Source organism: Octopus sinensis, linkage group LG14, assembly GCF_006345805.1.
Source record: "Octopus sinensis linkage group LG14, ASM634580v1, whole genome shotgun sequence".
Classification (NCBI taxonomy): Eukaryota; Metazoa; Mollusca; class Cephalopoda; order Octopoda; family Octopodidae; genus Octopus; species Octopus sinensis.
Window position 1 is genome coordinate 31,919,298 of NC_043010.1, and position 20,411 is coordinate 31,939,708.

A 20,411-nucleotide genomic window follows, 5' to 3' on the forward strand; every position below is an offset into this window, starting at 1 on the left:
CGCCGCTGCCGCCGCCGCCGCAGCCGCCGCACACAGCCGAACGTGGTTTTCAGGACACGATGACAACGACGATGATGATGATGAAGGTAATGACGACGACGACGATGGTGCTGCTGTTGCTGCAGGTGATGATGACAACAATGATGGTGATGATGCTGCTGCTGATGGCAGTAGCGACCACAGCAATAATAATAATAACAACGACAACAAACGACGGCAACAGCAACAACAACAACAACAACAACAACAACGTGAAAACCGCAATCATCGCAAACAACATCATCACCATCATCAACAACACAACCATAACAAAAGCAACAACAACAACAACAACCATAATCAAAATAATTACCATCACAACAGTAATAACGATGACAACGACACAACAGGTGTTCGACCCACAGCTACATCTTCGGACGACGACCGTCATCACCACCATCACCACCATAACGGCAACAACGAAAACAGCAGCGCCAACAATAACAACAACAACAACAACAAACCCATCGAGAACGAAGAGAGGGATGCTGGCAGAGGCCCTTGGGAGGAAAGTGTATATTTAGGAAAGGGCAAAAGTACAGGTGATGATAGCGTCAGCCCTGTTCCTCCCCCTCCATCATCGTCGTCGTCATCATCATCAACATCGACATCATCATCATCCTCATCATCGTCACCATCATTATCATCATCATCATTATCGTCATCATCATCATCATCAAAGACAGAAAGTAAAAGGGAAGGTCAGAGTCTGTTGACAAGTTATGTCATCTCCCTGATTGGAATCATAATGAAGCTATCGTTCACTGGTCCGGCAACAAAAGCAATGTAAGTTATATTTAACTGTTTTTAACTTCAATATCAACGTCCTTATTTTTATGTAACTCCCATATCTGCGAGTTTGTGTGAGTGTGTGTGTATGTGTGTGTGTTAATACTGTTTCTTTTTCCTTTCTTTCTTTCTTCTCTCTCTCTCCCTCTCCGTGTGCAAACATATATATCGCTGTGTGTGTGTGTGTGTTCCACACACATTCCAATAACATATACACACTGCCACGTGCACGAACATATAGAGGTGTGTGTAAGTTTGTGTCTATACATTCATTTTCTATCATATATATATATATATATATATATATATATATGTGTGTGTGTGTGTGTGTGTGTGTTTGTTTGTTGTATACATGAACACACACATATCAACAAAAGAACTGGTCTTAAAATTTTACAAAATGCTACTGTTTATAGAATCCATGTATGAAGTTTTGGTCTTCATGCTGAGCAAGTAGGCATCATTATGTCAGTTGATGCATCATTTCTTTTGATAGATAGTAGAATGAAAAAAAAAAAATGAAAACTGGATCACTAACAACTCCACTTACCAGAAACTTCCTTCAGTTATCCCACAGATTCACTTAGAAGGAAGCCATGATCGTTACTACTTCTATTTTCCCCTCTCATGTAAATTTAATAAATTTACTTTCTTAGACTAGGCAACCAAGTAAAATATCATTATTAGTAGTTTTTAAAATTTATTTTATGATTTATCTAAGGTGGAAAGGCTGTGGTCCTCACCTTGGCTGGCCGTCTGGGACTCATGAAATTGATTGGTTTTATGTTTGTCTGTGGAAAAAGTTGTGCAGAAACTGTGGGAACATAAGGTTTAGTTTTGTTGTCCTCATGTTTTAAGTTCTAATATTGCTGTATTTCACTTCCATATTTACATGTCCTGGGTCGATAAAATATATACAGGACACTAGATCTTTTTTAACTTCAAGTTATCCTTGAACAAGTAGATCTATAATCAAAGGAATTCTAACCATGACTATCCCGTCTGCATTTTTTGAATATCTGAGATGTTATCCAACATATTCTTCCTTTGAATGATCAGTTGTGAGTTGAAGGAATATTTTACTATTTGTAGCAAGTTGTGGAATCTCATAGAGGCATCCTAATTGGCTTGTATAGATACCAGTAATTTCATGTGGTTATTTCATGCATTTATATTTGTTTCCTTTGGAAATTGTCCCCCTGTGGATGTTGTTTGGAATGCCTTGTGACTAAGGAATATATCTGCCAGGTGCTAATGATGGTGGTGCTTGACTGTCACAGTTTTTTTTTTTTTTAGATATTGTGTGTCTAGAACTACAATATCCAATGGGTCTTTGTTTTTTAAGTGAAATATAACTGCTTTTCTAGCAGGACAGATGATTGATATGGTAGTGGTGTAAAATCTATATATGCCCACCTCAACAAAGCCCTATTTATTTTTTAAGGAACAGTGTTGTGGTTCAGATTTATGGTGTTAACTGGATGAGAGTTCAGTCTGCTCCAGGTTAGAACAGTAATCTTTAGTAAACATTTCTAGATACTCCAGTACCTATCCTGACTTGTGCTGAAAAAAGTGTTCTGTCTACATACACGATGTAACACTCGTTAACATCAGGTATGAATTCATGACCAGTATGTATCGAATACTTTACCTCTAAACAATTGTGCAAGCGTTGCTGTTGTGAAATGAACAGAAATGATGTTGATCGGGAAAATAAATTAGTTTCTTAATTAGTTTAGCTCAATTAGATTCTGTTTTATCTTTTTTGAATTATTATATTTTATTATTTTTTTTATTATTTACAAACATTTGGTAAATAATTAAGAGAACTGGTAAAGTGTCAAACAAAACACTTTGCCGTATTTATTCCATCTCTTTGTGTTCTGAATTCAAATTCCACCTGGATAAACTTTGTTTTTCCTCTTCCCCAGGTTGGTAAAGTACTGGTCAAATACAGGGGTCAGAGCAATCAACTAAAATGTGTCCCACCAAATTTCTGGCCTTGTGCTTATGCAAGAAAAAGTCATTAATAGAAAACTTTTTACTGCTTTTTTACTCTACTAATCCCCTTTCTCTCTTATACAATTTCTCCCCACCCCCGTTTCACTCTTCCTTTCCCTTCCTCCTCTCTCTCCCTTGCTCTTTCATTTTCTTCTTTCACTTGTTATTTAATCGTTCTCCCACCTTTTGTATCTTCTAAATCCTTATCTTCCTTTATCTTTCTCTGACTCTACCCGCTATTGCTCTGTCCCCACACTTATTTAGCCCCTATCTGCCACTGTTCATCCCTGTTTATTACTGTCCACTCTGATCTGTTGTCCTGCTTCTTTATTATACTCTTCCATAGTTTCTGATTCTCTGTATGTGGGTATATAAGTGTGTGCATGCACAGATGTGCATCAATATATGTGTGAGCATATGTGTGTATATATGAGTGGGAATATGCATGTGTGTATACGCATATGTGTATATGCATATGTGTATGTTTGTATATGTATATAGATGTGTGAAAGCATGAATATGTATAGATGTATGTATGCACCTGTGAGTGGATGTATGTGTATACAGGATGCGGTGAATGTATTGTCATCTAAATTATGCAAAAATGAAAATAACACTGACATCTCATTTTAACAGATAGATTTACCAAAATATTCTGAAATACTAGAGAGTATATTTATTAAATAAAATCACCATTGGCTTTGACCATGGCCTCCACACAACTTTGGAATCTTCTGCAACTCTTCTGGATAGTCTCCTTGTTTAAGTTGGTGAATGCTGCCATAATTCTTGCCTTCAGTTCATATTTGGTGTTACAAGGAGTTTTGTTGGTCTCTTGCTCAACTGTGCCCCACACATAATAATCAAGGGGATTGCAGTCTGAGGAGTTAGGTGGCCAGATGTTAGAGGTGATGTCACAGAAATTGTCTGACAGCCATGACTGGGTTCTCTTGCTTGGTGCAGAGTTGTGTTGCCAGACATAGGATCTTCCAGCAGCCATCCCCTTGACCCAGGGCTGCACTACCTCCTCCAGGCACTTGATGTAGGCCCCTGTGTTGAGTCTGAGGCCATAAAAATAAATGGATGCAAAATGTCACCATCACTAGTGATCATTCCAAACACCATGATGTTGGCTGGATGTTTGATTTTTATCACTCTCAGTACATGTCTCAGATTGCACTGTCATCAGATTGACACCCAAACACTTTGAAATGTTCGTATTGGAGATTCTGGTGGGAATGCCAAGCAGTACAGCATGTCATTTCCAAATTTCTGGCAGAGTGAATTGCATCATGGTGCTGTTTTTCTCACAGATGGTGCCCAACTGACCCTACTATACTTGTGTAGTTGACAAAATCAAAAACAAACAATGCACATGCACGAAATTAAAGATATAAAATGGCAACAATTTACCCATCAAACCCTGTACTTTTGTATAAATATGTATGTATATGGATGTTTATGCTTATATTCAAATATGAATGTTTATGTGTATGTACTCTTGTATATATACATTTGTGTGTGTGTGTGCGTTTCTTTCTTTGGGATATAGTTAAATTGTTTTCCCTTTGCAGAATTCAAGCTGGTCTCTAACAAAGTGACAAGGTTGTTTTGTTTAAGTCAAGACAGCTCTTGGGATTTTTGGTTATTTGAATTTGTTGATGTATGTGTGTATATGTGTTAAGCAGATGTGTTCATGTATGCAGATAAATTTGTACTTCATGGCCTATTTATGTATGTGTATATCATATGTGTATGTGATTTTATGTATATTTTCACTTAGGAACATCAAATGGAGCATCCCTGAAATGTTTTACAAATTTTTCCCTGTTCCTCTAATTGATTGTGTCTGGAGAATGAGAAGCAGTCTGCTCTGTTATTATGTTGGAGAACTTGAGCATTTCTAGGTTTCTATGGAGATGTATTCTTGCATAGTCCAGTGCAACTGTGATAATAGGTACCAATGAAAATCTGTAGTCTGGATATAAGTGCTGTGCGTTTCTTGTTAGTTTTTCATAGATGTTCGCTTTTTCTCCAGTTTTTAATGAGAAATTCATATCACTAGGCTGCTGGTGTCTTTTGCTCCCTCTCCTACACAACAATATCTGGCTTGTGCTTACATAATCTTGCTGTTTATATTAGAATGTTTTCATCAGTATTCTTCATTTTTTAGTAGTCATGGATAATTTCTGGTTCTTGTATGCCTTTGGTATTACTTATTGGATAATCCTTCCTGTGTGTAGCATTATAGACTGTCTTAGCTACAATGTCATGTCTCATGAGAAAGTAATATCTTTCAGACATTTTTGGACAGCTGCTGATGGTATGGCTAATATCTTCCAGGCTTGTATTATGCAGTCAGCATCAATTTCTGTCACAACATGGAAGATCCAGAGATATCCTTATTTCACTTGTTAATCAGGTATTTTGTAGTAATCTCCTATTCTTGGTCAGCAAATGTGTAACCTTTTAGTTCAGATGTGATGTACTTCTCATAGGTTCAGGAGAGGCTACAACTCTTTCCATTGTTGTTGGTTTTCTCTGGCCTGTGAGATATGACCTCCTGCATAACTCTTTGCTGTATCTTTGTATCTTTTATCTTCTACTTGTTTCAGTTTAGACTACTGCCATGTTGGGACACCACCTTGAATTTTTTAGTTGAATGAATCAACCTCAGTACCTCTTTTTTAAGCTTAGTATTTATTCTATTGGTCTTTTTTGCCAAACCACTAAGTTATGGGGATGTAAACACACCAACACCGGTTGTCAAGTGGTGGTGGGGGACAAATACAGATAGAAAGACACACACACACATTGATATACAATGTTGTAATTGCTCAAAATGCAAAGTAGATAAACAGCTGACAACTGATGAAGGGTTGTTGTTCTTTATGTTACTTGTCTTGTTTTCCATTTTTTTCTTTCGTTGTTCACAAAAAAACTTCATAGTCATATTTTCGTATTTTGTATTTCATGTTGTTTACGTTTTATGATGTCCTGTACCCATATATGCATATATATATACATTTATATGTAAGCATGTACATACATGTATGTATATAATCATATATATATATATTATTTATATTATGTCTACATATATGTGTATATATATATATATAATATATATATATATATATATTATATATATATATTATATATATATATATATATATTCCACCCATGTCAACATGGAAGGCGGATGCTAAACAATGATGATGATGATGATGATGATATATATATATTGAATTCGACTTATTGAGTATATATGTGGATGTCCGCTTGCTTTACATGGTACAATCATGGTTGTTATTATTATTATTATTATTAATATTAATATTAATTTTATTGACTTTTTGTGTGGTTATACATTTTAATAGACTGAACTGTTAAATATATATGCCTGCTTTAAATTTAAATGTGAGTGTACATGTATTTCCTTGATGTTGGTTATAGAACTATGAGTTCAATATGGAACATTATTGTGTTTGTTAATGTATATTGATATATATTGTTTATATTGTATTATTGTGTATATATATATGTGTAGAATTATGAGTGTCTATGCACACATTTTTATATTTATATGTAAATTTTTTTCATACTTACATTAAATTCTCTGAAGAGGCCGTGAGACATTCTTGTTAATGTCTCATTTATACCTGCTTTATATGGCTAATAGGTTAAATGGGACATACCTGTCTTCACGGCCGAAACAGCTGTCAGCTACAATGTAATTGTATTTTCTATTTCTATTTCTATGTCTAGTTATATTTGTAATATATTATGTATAATGTCATTGCTGTTGTGTAATGGTTTAATAAAGTATTGATTGGGTATTATCTGATGGTTGATGATTGATTTAGGTATGTTTCTCCATTTTCTCATTTTGTATATATATATATATATATATATATATATATATATATATCCAACAAGCTTCTTTCAGTTTCTGTCTAACAAATCCATTCACAAGGCTTTGGTTGGCTCAAGGCAATAGTAGGAGATACGTGCCCAAGGTGCTTCACAGTGGGACTGAACCTGGAACCATGTGGTTGGGAAGTAAGTTTCTTACCACACAGCCATGCCTGCACCTGTATGATGAGTATTTCTTTTTTGCAAGTCTCTGGTGAAGTATGTCAATTCATTCCCCTCCTAGTTCACATGGAACAGCTGTTGACTCAATACCTGTTCAGGTGTTCTTCACCTAATCTCATGGTATCTTTACTCTTTCTCTGTTGAATATATATATATATATATATATATATATATATATATATGATGCACTTCTGTCTTCTTCACTGTTTAGTCAGTGTTGTCTAAGTAAGGTGATCCAGCACTTATGCATCTATCTCGATCACTTCACTTTTACATAGATCATGCCAGTGTTACTGTTGATGTGGAAATTACCAGTGCTTGTTAGTATCTTCCTTGTCCTAATGTTCAAGTTACAGATTTCCTCTTGTGTCATATTCACACTTTGTGTATATGTTTTCTCTCTCTATCCGCTCTGTCGAAGTCGACTCTCGGTCACTCGTTGGATCAGTGTCCTCCAGTCAGTTCTATCCTGGGCTGCTTCTTTCAGATTGGCTATGTCCATTCCGGTATCACTCTTGATGGTGTCAAGCCAGCGGGTTCTTGGTCGGCCTCTTCCTCTCTTGCCACTGACCATTCCGAACATGATGTCCTTCTCCAGGGATTGTATATGTTTTACATGGCCACAATCAAATGATTGAAACGAGTGAAAGAATGAAAGAATATTTGTGTATGATGTTTGTATGTATATTTGTCTTATGTATAAATCTATGTATATCTGTATGTGTCTCTTATGTATACATGTATGTCTGTAACATAGGTAATCCTGTATTTGATGTTTACTTTCTCTCCATCTTTTAACTATAGCTCCCTTGCATTCTCTGTATGTCTTTCTCCCCCCCACACACACTTATATACATGTGCATGTCTAACACACAATTTTTATATATTATAGTTCTATATTTAAGAGATGAAGAATTATGTACATTTTTTACATTTGATGGATATTTGTTTTCATCTTGTTTGTTGTTAACGCAACATTTCGGTTGATATACCCTCCAGCCTTCATCAGGTGTCTTGGCGAAATTTCGAACCTGGGTTCTCATTCCTAAGGTATTTTTCGATGTTGTTGTTGTTATTATTATTATTATTATTATTATTATTATTATTCAGGTCACTGCCTGGAATCGAACTTGGAATCTTGGAGTTAGTAGCCCGCACTCTTAACCACTACACCAAATGCTACTAACTCCAAGATTCTGAGTTCGATTCCAGGCAGTGACCTGAATAATAACAACAGCAACAACAACAACAACATCGAAAAATACCTTAGGAATGAGAACCCAGGTTCGAAATTTCCCCAAGACACCTGATGAAGGCTGGAGGGTATATCAGTTGAAACATGTAAACAACAAACAAGATGAGGACAAATATCTGTCAAATGCAAATAATGTAAATAATATAAATTTTTATATATGTATATAATTATTATACCTAAAGTTGACAGTCTACTCTGAATTTTGTCCTTGGCTCTTCATGACTGTAAAGTAGGAATTCTCATATATGATGGCATATAAGATGCAATTTTTCTTGAAAAAAATATCTCAAAATCATCCTGGCTTCTATCAGGTCATCCCACGCTTTAACAGTATTTTAGAATGTCTGACAGCATCAATAATATTTATATGTATTTGGACATATTTAAACTAATTGAATTTCATTTTGCAGGATAATCTAATTGAAGTTTTACTAATCATAGCTCTTCAAACATGGCTGTGTCTAAGTATTTGAAGCACATAATGCTTTGCAGGTTTAAAAAAGGGAACTCTACAGCTGAAGCAACTTGAAATATTCACTCAGCTTATGAAGAAGAGTGCCTGAGTGAAAGAACTTGCAAAAGATGGTTTGTAAAATTCAGAAGTGGAGATTTCAGCCTTGAAAATGAGGTCTGAACAGGATGTCCAACTGAGTTTGATGACAAGCTCCTTTTGGAAGAACTTGAAAAAGATTGTGCAGTTTCAGTTGAAGAACTGGTAAGCAAGCTTTGTTCAAGCTATACAACTGTTCACTACCATCTTCAACAACTAGGAAAGGTCCCCAAAACTTGGAAAATGGGTGCCTCATGATTTGTCAGAAGCCAGCTGCAAGTCCTGAATGGACATCTACTCTTCTCTTCATTCTTGTGAATTCATTTCCCCCTTTTTGGACAGACTGGTGACTGATGATGAAAAATGGGTGTTTTATCAAAATGTTAAGCATCGTAGACATTGGCTTGGTGAAGAAGAAAAGGCCCAACCACAACAAAAAAGAACTCCATGCAAAGACGGTTCATCTCTCTGTTTGGTGGGATTGCAAACTAATGCAACAACCAATGCTCAAATCTACTGTCAGCAATTAGAGCATTTGAACACTGCTTTCTCGAAAAAAATGGCCTGCTTTAATGTATTGAAAGGAAGTGGTGTTTTATCAGGACAAAGCAAGACACCACACTGCAAAGATCACATTGCAGAAGATTGAGGAACTTCACTGGGAGAAAATTGCTCATCCACTTTATTCCCCAGACATTACTCTTTCAGATTACCATTCGTTCTGTAATTTACAGAATCATTTGGATGGATAAACTCCTGAAATAACTTTGAAACCAAACAAGTTTTTCACTAATGGGATTAAAAAGCTTAGAAGTAGATGGAAAGATGTTATAGATAATCCTGGAAAATATATTGATGATTAAGTTTCATTAAAATGTAAGATTTTAGGTGTAGGAATGGCTGTGTGGTAAGAAGCTTGCTTACCAACCACATGGTTCCAGGTTCAGTCCCACTGCATGGCACCTTGGGCAAGTGTCTTCTACTATAGCCTTGGGCCAATCAAAGCCTTGTGAGTGAATTTGGTAGACGGAAACTGAAAGAAGCCCGCCGTGTATATATATATATGTGTGTGTGTGTGTGTATGTTTGTGTGTCAGTGTTTGTCCCCTAACATTGCTTGACAACCGATGCTGGTGTGTTTAGGTCCCTGTAACTTAGTGGTTCGGCAAAAGAGACCAATAGAATAAGTACTAGGCTTACAAAGAATAAGTCCTGGGGTTGATTTTCTTGACTATAAAGGCGGTGCTCCAGCATGGCCACAGTCAAATGACTGAAACAAGTAAAAGAGTATTTGATTACTTGTTTCCTTTATCTAAAATCCAGACATTACATATGGGATGACCTGATATATGTGAAGCTCTAAAACCCATTTTTCCTCAATGTATACTGCTGAAATTTGGTGTTTTTAATATGCTCATGCATCTTTTATGCCCTCAAATACATCAAGTTCTTATATGTCTCAACACAATCATAAGATAGTAAGAGTGTTTCTACCACCACAAAAACACATGCGATTTGAAATTAAGATCTCCTGTAACATTTAACATCCGACTTACATAGATATATTTATATCTACCTAACATTATAAATGTGACAAACCCTACTTTCTACTTATCAGTCATGAGTAGCTAAGAGTGAAACTCAGAGTAGAAAATCAATTTTTAATATAAAAATATATCATCCACTCTATCCTATGTATTGAGTTCTATATCCAATTTGCACTATGTAAAATATTTTTTATCTAATTTACAAGTCTTAGGATATGTATGTGTGTATGTGTATATATATATAATATATATATATATATATACATACAAAGAGAGAGAGAGAGAGAAAAGAGAGATACACACGCACACATATGCACCCACCTCAGTTATTGTGTGTATATTAATGTATAAGCTGTGTGTGTGTATATATATTCGTTACTCTTTTATTTGTTTCACTTGTTAGACTGTGGTCATACTGGGGCGCAATCCTGAAGAATTTTAATTGAATAAATCAGTCCTAGTACTTTTCTTTTATTATTTTTTCAGCTTGGCAATTATCCTATCACTCTCTTTTGCTGAATCACTAAATTATGGGAACATAAACACACCAACACTGGTTGTCAAGCAGTGATGGGTGACAAAGACAGACAAAGACATGCACACACACACAGATATATAAAAATATGTGTGTGTGAGTGAGTATGTGTATGCAATGGGCTTCTTTCAGTTTCCATCTACCAAATCCACTCATAAGGCTTTGGTCAGCCCAAAGATATAGTAGACAATACTTGTCCAAGCAAACATCTTAACACTCAGACACTCCTACATACATACATACATGCATGAACATTCATGCATGCCAACGTCCTCTCTCCATATAACTGATGTTATTCAAGGGAAAGGCAAAGGCTGATACAGCTTTGCACCTGTGATGTTGCAACTCATTTCTACAGCTGAGTGAGCTGGAGCAACATGAAATAAAGTGTCTTGCTCAAGAACACGACACACTGCCCGGTCTGGGAATCGAACTCACTACTTCATGATTGTGAGCCTTGCATGCTCACCACTGAGCCATGCCCCTTCACTGCCTACCACAACTGGACTTAATTTATACATCCAGAATAACAACTGCTGGATTATACAGGTTGTAAATCAACATGAAAGGAACAAAAATGAGGCACAGAAGTATAAAAGAGAACTAAACTTAGATGTAAATGGTTATACCAAAACTGCCAATAGAAGCAGCAAAGCACAACACACAAAATGTTAAAAAAAAAACCTGAGAAAGCTTATAAACAAATGACAAGAGAAACCATTCAATGGTCAATATCTCAAATGAACAACAGAAGTAGATATAGATAAAGAATGAACACATCAGTGGTTGTGTAGTTCAGGTCTACAGGCAGAAGCTGAAGGTTTTATAATGACAGCTCAGGATCAATCCCTTCTCAAGAAACTACCAAGCAAATGTTCTCCACAATTGTGCTGATCAAAACTGTAGGCTATGTGATAATACTATTGAGACCATAGACTGAATAGGGCTGTACCTATATTGGAACATTTGTGTCATTATGACATTCCCTAAAAACTGAACCTCACCAGAAACCAGTCACAGAGAGTAATAGTGTTACACTTGACAGATAGATAATAGACCTGATATTATTATCGACAATCATCACCAAAATTCCTACTATCTAATAGATATGATAGGAATATCTCAGTCAAGGAGATTGATTAGATCAGGCAGCTGGTCGATATGGTCCTGTTTACATTGTAAGGTCAGTTCCATACCTATACCTGACCAGTTTTGCTTAGGTATTTTTTTGACTTCCAATATTGTCATTTTGTCTTCTTCTAAACCTGCCAGGATGGCCACCACTAATCAGGTGATGGATATTTCTGGCAGCACATTCAATGCCCCAACTGTGGCATAGTGTTGGCTGTGATAGCTGGGGATTAAGAAGTTTTCATTCCTCAAAGTGCTCATGGAATGACACTTGGCTTCTTCTGTCCCAAATCTTTACATCAATAGTTCCAAACTTCTTCCCTTGGCTGATGTGGGTCTTTTGTTCCCACATGTGCCCAAAGCATTTTTATATTTCGCTCTCAGGACCTTTTTCCATCTGGCATGACTTAATGCCAATGCAATGGTATGTGACTGTGCGTTTTAAGATATTCTCTATTCTCTATCATGTCAGGTGAACGGTTTAGAGCAACCCTTCTCCCATTTTATAATTTTCCTTGCGATTTTTAAATCTTCTTCATCTATGCAGAAATTTTCCAAATTTCTCCCTGCAATTGCAAAAGAAATCATTGAAGCAGGGGCTGCTGTGGAGGTGATATTCGTATTTTATGTTTCCTTTCTTTCCTATTGTTGTTGCTGTTGTCGATACTAAAAGTTTTGGCATTGCTTAGAGATGAAACATTATTCACCTTGGGGACATCATTAAGTGTAGGCCATTCTACATCTTTGTTCTCATTCTTTGATGAAGAATGCATTCCATTATTGAACATTATGATGGCTTCTTTAACAACCATCTTTAACTGAATAAAGAAAACAACAAAATATCATTTTCTTCTGAAAGGTGTTACAATTCAAAAAATACTGATGCACACCCCTTGCGAAACAGGGGGTGTTTCTACACAAAAATACTATCTGTGCAGTCCAGTCAATTTCAGAAATACAATGTTAACAATAAAATGAAAATATTGCCTTTGAAGGCCGAAAAGATTACAAACACCATTTCAACTTACGGACGTTACAGTATGGTGGCTATAATATTAATAATAATGATAATAATAACTTGTTAGATCCAGGACAAATTCACGGAAAACATAAAAAATGTAAGCATCTGTAAACAGTGTACTGGTTTCATGAGAAATGTTTGTATATTATGTCTGTCTGTCTTTACGTCGTGAGTTCAAATTTGTCTTTCGTCCTTTCGGTGTTGATAAATTAAGGACCAGTTGTGTACTGGGCTCGATCTAATCAACTGGCACCTTCCCCCCACAAAAATTTCAGGCCTAGAAAAGTATATTGTGACAGTTACAGAATATAGAAAATAATGTAACACCAATGACTATATAATCCAACTAAACTATCTCAGTTACACAAATGTAAATGGAATAACTATTTAACCTTAAAATACATTGTACATATTCAAAGAACCTTCTTGGTTTAGTGGCACAGAACGTTTTTCTGGTATACTATTATTCTTCTACTTGTTTCAGTCATTTGACGGTGGCCATGCTGGCACCACCCCTTAGTCGAAGAAATTGACTCCTGAACTTATTCCCTGTAAACCTGGTGCTTTTTCTATCAGTCTCTTCTTCTGAACAGCTAAATTACAGGGACGCAAACGCACCAACATCGATTGTCAAGCAATGGTGGTGGTGGGACAAACACAGACACAAACACATACATACAATATATACATATTTAAAATATGAATTAGAGATAAAACAACTATTATGCAACTCAAACAGTGATAGACATAAACCAATACATAAATAACAAATAATATATATATAATTTTTTTTTTATAACTAGATCTCAAAAAGTATAAAATGAATGATAAATATATAATATAAAGTAAAAACACTCCGTACGTTTTTACTTAATATATTGTATATTTATCATTCGTTTTATACTCTTTGAGATCAAGTTATAAAAAAAAAATTATATATACATATATATATATATATTATTTGTTATTTATGTATTGGTTTATGTCTATCACTGTTTGAGTTGCGTAATAGTGGTTTTTATCTCTAATTCATATTTTATATATTTATACTGTGAAACTTGATTTAATACTAAATTGAATTTTTCCCTTTAAGTTTGGAGTTATACTCCCTAATATTATATATATATATATATATATATATATATATATATATATATATATATATATATATATATATATATATATATATATATATATGACAGGCTTGAAGGTAGTGGTGATGCTGACTGGTGAGATTTTGTGGTTTGCTGGTATGCATAGAGAGATCCAGCGGGCCCCTAACTGGTTCCATGATCTTAAAGGTGTAATGTGGATGTGTAATGATGACACATTAACAAATGAGCCAGATATTCTAACTTAAAAAATATAGAAAGGAAAAGACAACGTTGTATTCCGAAGCCTTTAGCTGAGGTGTAATTTTATAATGAAAACAAATTTGAAATTTAAATTTTGGAGCAAAACACCACGTTTTTTTTTTGTGTGTATAGTTGCAGTTGAAATGGGTTAAAACAAATGTGTGTGTGTGTGTGTGTACTATGTGGTTGCTATTAATAGCAGTTTAAGGTCTGTTGCAGAAAGGAATGCGAAACGGCAACATGCACAATCATATACATACAGACATACACATACACGCACACACATACTCAGAGAGAGTCAGACAGACAGTAATTGTCAGATAGTCCATAACGAAGTCTTCACCTCTCTCTGTCTCTCTCCCTACCTGTTGCTTTGTCACTGACTGGAATTTAGGTATGTTCGTCTCCAGTCTCGATCTAATCGACTTTTCCGTTTTCCACATGAAACGGAAAATAAAGCTGGAGAAGAAATGCCTGTCGCAAAGTGTGTTTCGTAAAAGATGGAAGTCTATAGCAAGTATGTTGCGAGCGAAAGAACCTGTTTAAACGAGAATATAAAAAGAAGAAAGCAAAGTCTTCCGTGTGAGAATGGGGTTTGTGGGGTCGACCGCTTCCTCCGCTTCATTTTTTGTAAATCACTCATTCTCATTTAATTGTATCTATTCTAATTGTTTGTTTATTCATACCTTTCGTCTCATTCGATACCCTGACCCCAATGTTTGTTTTGTCTGCCCTCGTATCGTCCCCTCTTTTCCTCAACCTCATGGTTAATAAAGAACTTGACTGGAATTTAGTTGTGTATTTCTCTCTCAGTTTTCTCTTGCTTTTAAAACAATAAATTTTCAAACTGATTCAGCGTTTCGATTGAAAAATATATACGAATGTATTAGACATATTTTGTTTAGGATACAGTATCCAATATTTGCTGTGGTTGAAAACACAAAACAAACACCACGTTCCTTTGAGTCACCACTCACTCCTCTCTCTCATATATATGTTATGTCTCGAGTTGTAGCTGTAATTCAAAGGAGTCAGCCTTGTCATATTCTGTGTGAGGCTGAATCTCCCTGAGGACTACGTTAATGTTATGCATGTCTGTGGAGTACTCAGCCACTTGCGAGTTAATTTTATCTTCGTATGCTAATGAAAAGTGAAACTGACATCCAATATTTGCTGTGTTTATGTATCTACAAGCAAAACGCCTCCCGTCCAATGGATGGTGTTGAGTTGTCAAACATTTAAACCAAATTTTCTCAAAACAACTTGTCCGACCGTCCCATAGGCCTCCCTTTTGAGAAACACTGATTTAACCTAAATTTGAGACACCAGCAAAAGAAGAAATAAAGATACACTTTTTTCTATTCCAAAGAAAAACGATTTTATTCACACAAATATGCAATCGAAGAGTTTAAAGTACCAGTAATGATAAGGTTGTTGACTGGGAGAATACAAACATGGTTTAAACAGTAAGCTTGGCAGGAAAGAAACGTGCCTTTAAGCATTACAAAAACAACAACAAATGGAAGGTGCAGTTATGCACAGGTTGACGGAAGAAAAGCAGGTCAAAATCAATGCATGCAAATGGGTTAGCTGGAGGTAAATCTAGATGGAAAAGCGTGATGAATTTATGAGAACGTACCTGGGACAACCGCTAAAACATGTAGGAAATCAACTTGGGGCGATTTTTGATGAAAAGCAACAACCTAGGGAACTAAGTAACTAATTTTAAGCTTACTTTACGGGATGTTCAAGGGCATGGAAAAGCTAGTGGCAACAGCTGATGTACTTGCGCGTACAAATGCACGTTCCCACGACTTTATCAATCGCATTCTCACCTGGAATCGATTTTTGTAATTTTTTCAAGACTTATACACGCCCTAATACCGTCAGTATATACATATCAAATTTGAGCGCAATCGGATGGAGGATGCCCGAGATCTTAGAAGACACACAGACAGACAGACAGAACGATTTTATATAATAGATGTATGAACTTTTCTTTGGATTTATGTATCTACTGTCTCTCTCAGTTTCTCTCTTTCTCTTTCACTTCCTTTGTGTCCCTCTTCTCTCCCTCTTTTGATTTAACAATATATATATGGTGGTCGTATACTGTCAACTCAATGTGACAGTCCTGTAAGGGAATTACACCACCACCATTTAGCCCTAGGAAACATCGACGTCTCCTGTCGGCTTTGACACATTTTCTGTGTCCTTATATATGTATCTATGTATCTACTTCTTTTTGAGAGTTAACCATGAGTACAGTGATGAATTTGGTGTAGGAGTAGGTGTCTATCAAGGCTCTTTTCTCAGTCCCCTCCTTTTTATCATTGTTCTTTAGGCCGTAACAGAGAAATTCAATATTCAAGACTGGCTGCCCCTGGGAACTGCTATTGTTCCATCTCTCACTAAGTTACAACAAAACAGAAACATTCCACTGGCTTATCAGATTTTATACTTCATATATTATATTATTATAGTGATACTCTTGTACCAATCTTTCTTATTGCTATGTTTATTTGAGTTTTCAAATGTATTTCTCATCATTTCTTTTTAATGTAAATTTAAGAGTATTAAAATATTTATTAATATAAACATATAAACCCAAATACATTTATTTTTTAAAGTTCTCAATTTAATAATTCTTGATGTTACATCTTTATCAATAGGGTGTGTTTGTGTGTGTACATATATATATACGGATACTGAATTTGTGAAATACTGGAAAAGGTGTGCGTGAGTGTGTGCATGCATGAATGAATGTGGGGGAGTATAATGTATGTGTGTTTTTGTGTGTGAATGTCTACATATTTGTAAACATATCTTTATGCATATGTGAGTTTATGTATGTATGTGTTGTGTCTGTGAGTATGTGATTGTGTGTGTATGAAAGAGAAGAGAGAGATAGAGAGAAGTACTAAAGCAATTTTGATTGCTACAAACTATTTTAAAATGTATTTAATGAAACATGTCTGCATTTTTGATGATTTATTGACTGGCCACTTGTGTTTTGTTGTTTATTTTAGTTAGTTTTTATAGCTTTGAGTCATGTAATATTAATGGTTGTTCAATAAAATATTTAATATTAATATTATTATTATAATTATCATCATCATGTTTTCAATATTTTCCTTCAAGTTTCTACTGCACAATCAGGTGCACTTATATGTCTGTAAGGTGTGTGCAGCATTTTCTTTTGGTGAAATATAGGCATGTATATATTCTATATCAGGTTTTGTTTTACTGTTTTTGGTGTTGTTTTACTGTTTTTGGTGTTGTTTCAGTATTCCATAAGTTAGCCATGTAGAAATTATGTGTAGTGTAAGTTGTTATTTTGTTGCGCGGTGTTTGTGATTTGGAAATATGTGTAATTGATGTCATGTGTTATAGTGCTACATGGTGAATTGGTTGAGTAGCTGTGTGTGTTGGTTGTGTTGTAATATTTGTGGGGCATCTGTGTAAAATAGGATTTAGGTGAATTATTAATAGTGTGGGGTATATTATTGTTGTTGGTGGTGTTGGTTGTTGATTGACAGAATTGCAAGTGTTGGACAAAATATCTTGTGGTATTTCTTCTGACTCTTTGCTTTCTCTGTTCAAATCCAACTGATTTGCCTTTTATCCTTACAGGATAGATAAAATAAAGTACCAATGAAGTTACTGTGGTTGATGCAATCAAATTAAACTCTTCTCTTCAAATTTGCAGGCCTTATACCTAAATTAGAAACCACTATTATCATTTTTAATCAGAGAAGCATTCTTAGATCAAGATAGAATACTTGGCATTATCAAGCCCTCACAGCCAATCAGGCAATGCAGTAGGTAGAAGTTAAATATTGATGTTTTATAGAGGATTAGTGGTGGGCAAAAGTGATAACATTATTGGTGGAAATCTGGATGTCAATGAAAATTTGCTAGCTAGTCTGTTCCAGAATACTTTCAGGTTGAGGCCTATAAATAATATCCAGAAACTTAATGAATATTATTGCATGGCTGCAGCTCTCGAGCTGAAACTAGTAAAGGTAAAAAAAAAAAAAAAAGGCCTGGCAGTGCTACTGAGATGAATTGCCAATTTGAGATAAATTGTACAGACATAGAACTGCCAGCAACTAAGCCATCCTGTGCACATGACAATGAAACTATTCTGCATGCATTCATTTTGTACCTGAGCATTGTGGAGTTTTCTTGAATAGTCATGTGTTGAATGGATCTGGCTCTTTGTTATTTCTCTTGTATACAAGTTTTTTTTCTGTAATCCTACTCTGTATTGTCCTATATTGCCTTTTCAATCTTCTCCTCTACAAAACACAAGAGAAAACTACCTTTAACAGGTAATTTTTACATACTAGAAGAAGCAGTCAAAACGACCAAAACCACATTTAAGAGCAATTTTTGAAGAGAATGAAAAATAGAAACTTTTACTGTGTTATTTTTTTATGGTTATACCTAGGTTTCAAATTTCTTTAGCAAATAAGATAATTTGCTAGGTGAATCCACATCAGTAACTGTGCCATAACATTAACATATAATTTAGAGACAAATAACACGTGCCTCATCATTATATGTTATGATTTTTCAAAATTCACCGTGCAAGCGCAGTTTCAGTCGGCAGTAAATGAAAAATGCCAAACCGATCTTCGAAATGCTAGAATGGAGAAACATTCATTATAGACAGGAAACATAACTGTGTGGTTTTATGAATATAGAGAACACATTTTAGAGTGGATTGTAGGTATTTGACATCTACTTTTAGTATTGGCGATGGTCATTGCCAGTAGCCCTTAATGATAATTAACAATGACTGTTGAAAAGGTTGCAATATGCAATGAAAATTTTAGAAAAAATAAGTGGAAACTTAACTGGTGAGTATGTTAAATAATAAGGCACTAAAAGAGAATGACTCTCCCCAGACACAACACTATATATATATATATCTCTTTCTCTTTTTTACTTGTTTCAGTCATTTGACTGTGACCATGCTGGAGCACTGCCTTTAGTCGAGCAAATCGACCCCGGGACTTATTCTCTGTAAGCCCAGTACTTATTCTATCGGTCTCTTTTGCCGAACCACTAAGCGACGGGGACGTAAACACACCAGCATCGGTTGTCAAGCAATGCTAGGGGGACAAACACAGACACACAAACACATACACACACACATATATACGACAGGCTTCTTTCAGTTTCCGTCTACCAAATCCACTCACAATGCATTGGTTGGCCTGGGGCTATAGCAGAAGGCACTTGCCCAAGATGCCATGCAGTGGGACTGAACCTGGAACCCTGTGGTTGATTAGCAAGCTACTTACCACACAGCCAATATATACATCATCACTTTACATCTGTTCTTCCTTACTAGCATGGTTGGATGGGTCTGTTCTATCAGTTTCTCACTTCTTGTAGCCCATCATTATCTCTTTAGTGAAGTTCAGTATTCTGAGATTAGTCTTTTGTATTTCCCATGTCTTCCTAAGCATTCTCTTGAATCATTTGACCATTATTCATCTAGCTGCTGTTGTCTTTCATAACATTCTTGCCCTCAGCGTATTTGCATTTTTTTATTTATGCACTTCAACTCTAGATATCCAGCAGAACATGCTTCCTTCATTTCTTCATAACCTCAAAGAGAGATATATTTCTGTTACTTGAACTTTTTTATCAACCCGAGTCTTAATCTGTTTACAATGTTTTTTGCAACATTCACCTGTGAGCAATTGAAAGACTGTTTTCTTGAGTCTACTTACTGCTAAATACCCATTTGTGTCTGTTACACATGAAATCCTTTTTCTCAGAAAGCCTGCCCGAGATCCTTTGTGTGTGTGTATGTGTGTGTGTGTGTGTGTGTGTGTGTGTGTGTGTGTGTGTGTGTGTGTGTGTGTGTGTGTGTGTGTGTGTGTGTGTGTGCATGCAATTATCATGCTTTATACAGAAACAGATTACCATTTAGATGGTGAGAGAGAAACCCTCTGTTGCCAAAAGGTAAACAGAAATAAAAAATCAATGAACTGTTCATAAAACCACACAGTTATGTTTCCTGTCTATAATGAATGTTTCTCCTTTCTAGACAATCTGAAGCAGTAACGAGACT

The 20,411-nt window shown here is 35.6% G+C and overlaps 1 protein-coding gene across 1 annotated transcript in view; it reads left to right on the forward strand.

The window, feature by feature from the left end:
* Positions 1–750: 750 nt before the first annotated feature.
* LOC115219083 (VPS10 domain-containing receptor SorCS3-like) overlaps positions 751–20,411 on the forward strand; it is a 722,157-nt gene continuing 702,496 nt past the window's right edge. The window contains exon 1 of the mRNA XM_029789149.2: positions 751–825. The gene's annotated coding sequence lies outside the window, so the exon portion shown is untranslated. The remainder of the gene's footprint in view (positions 826–20,411) is intronic.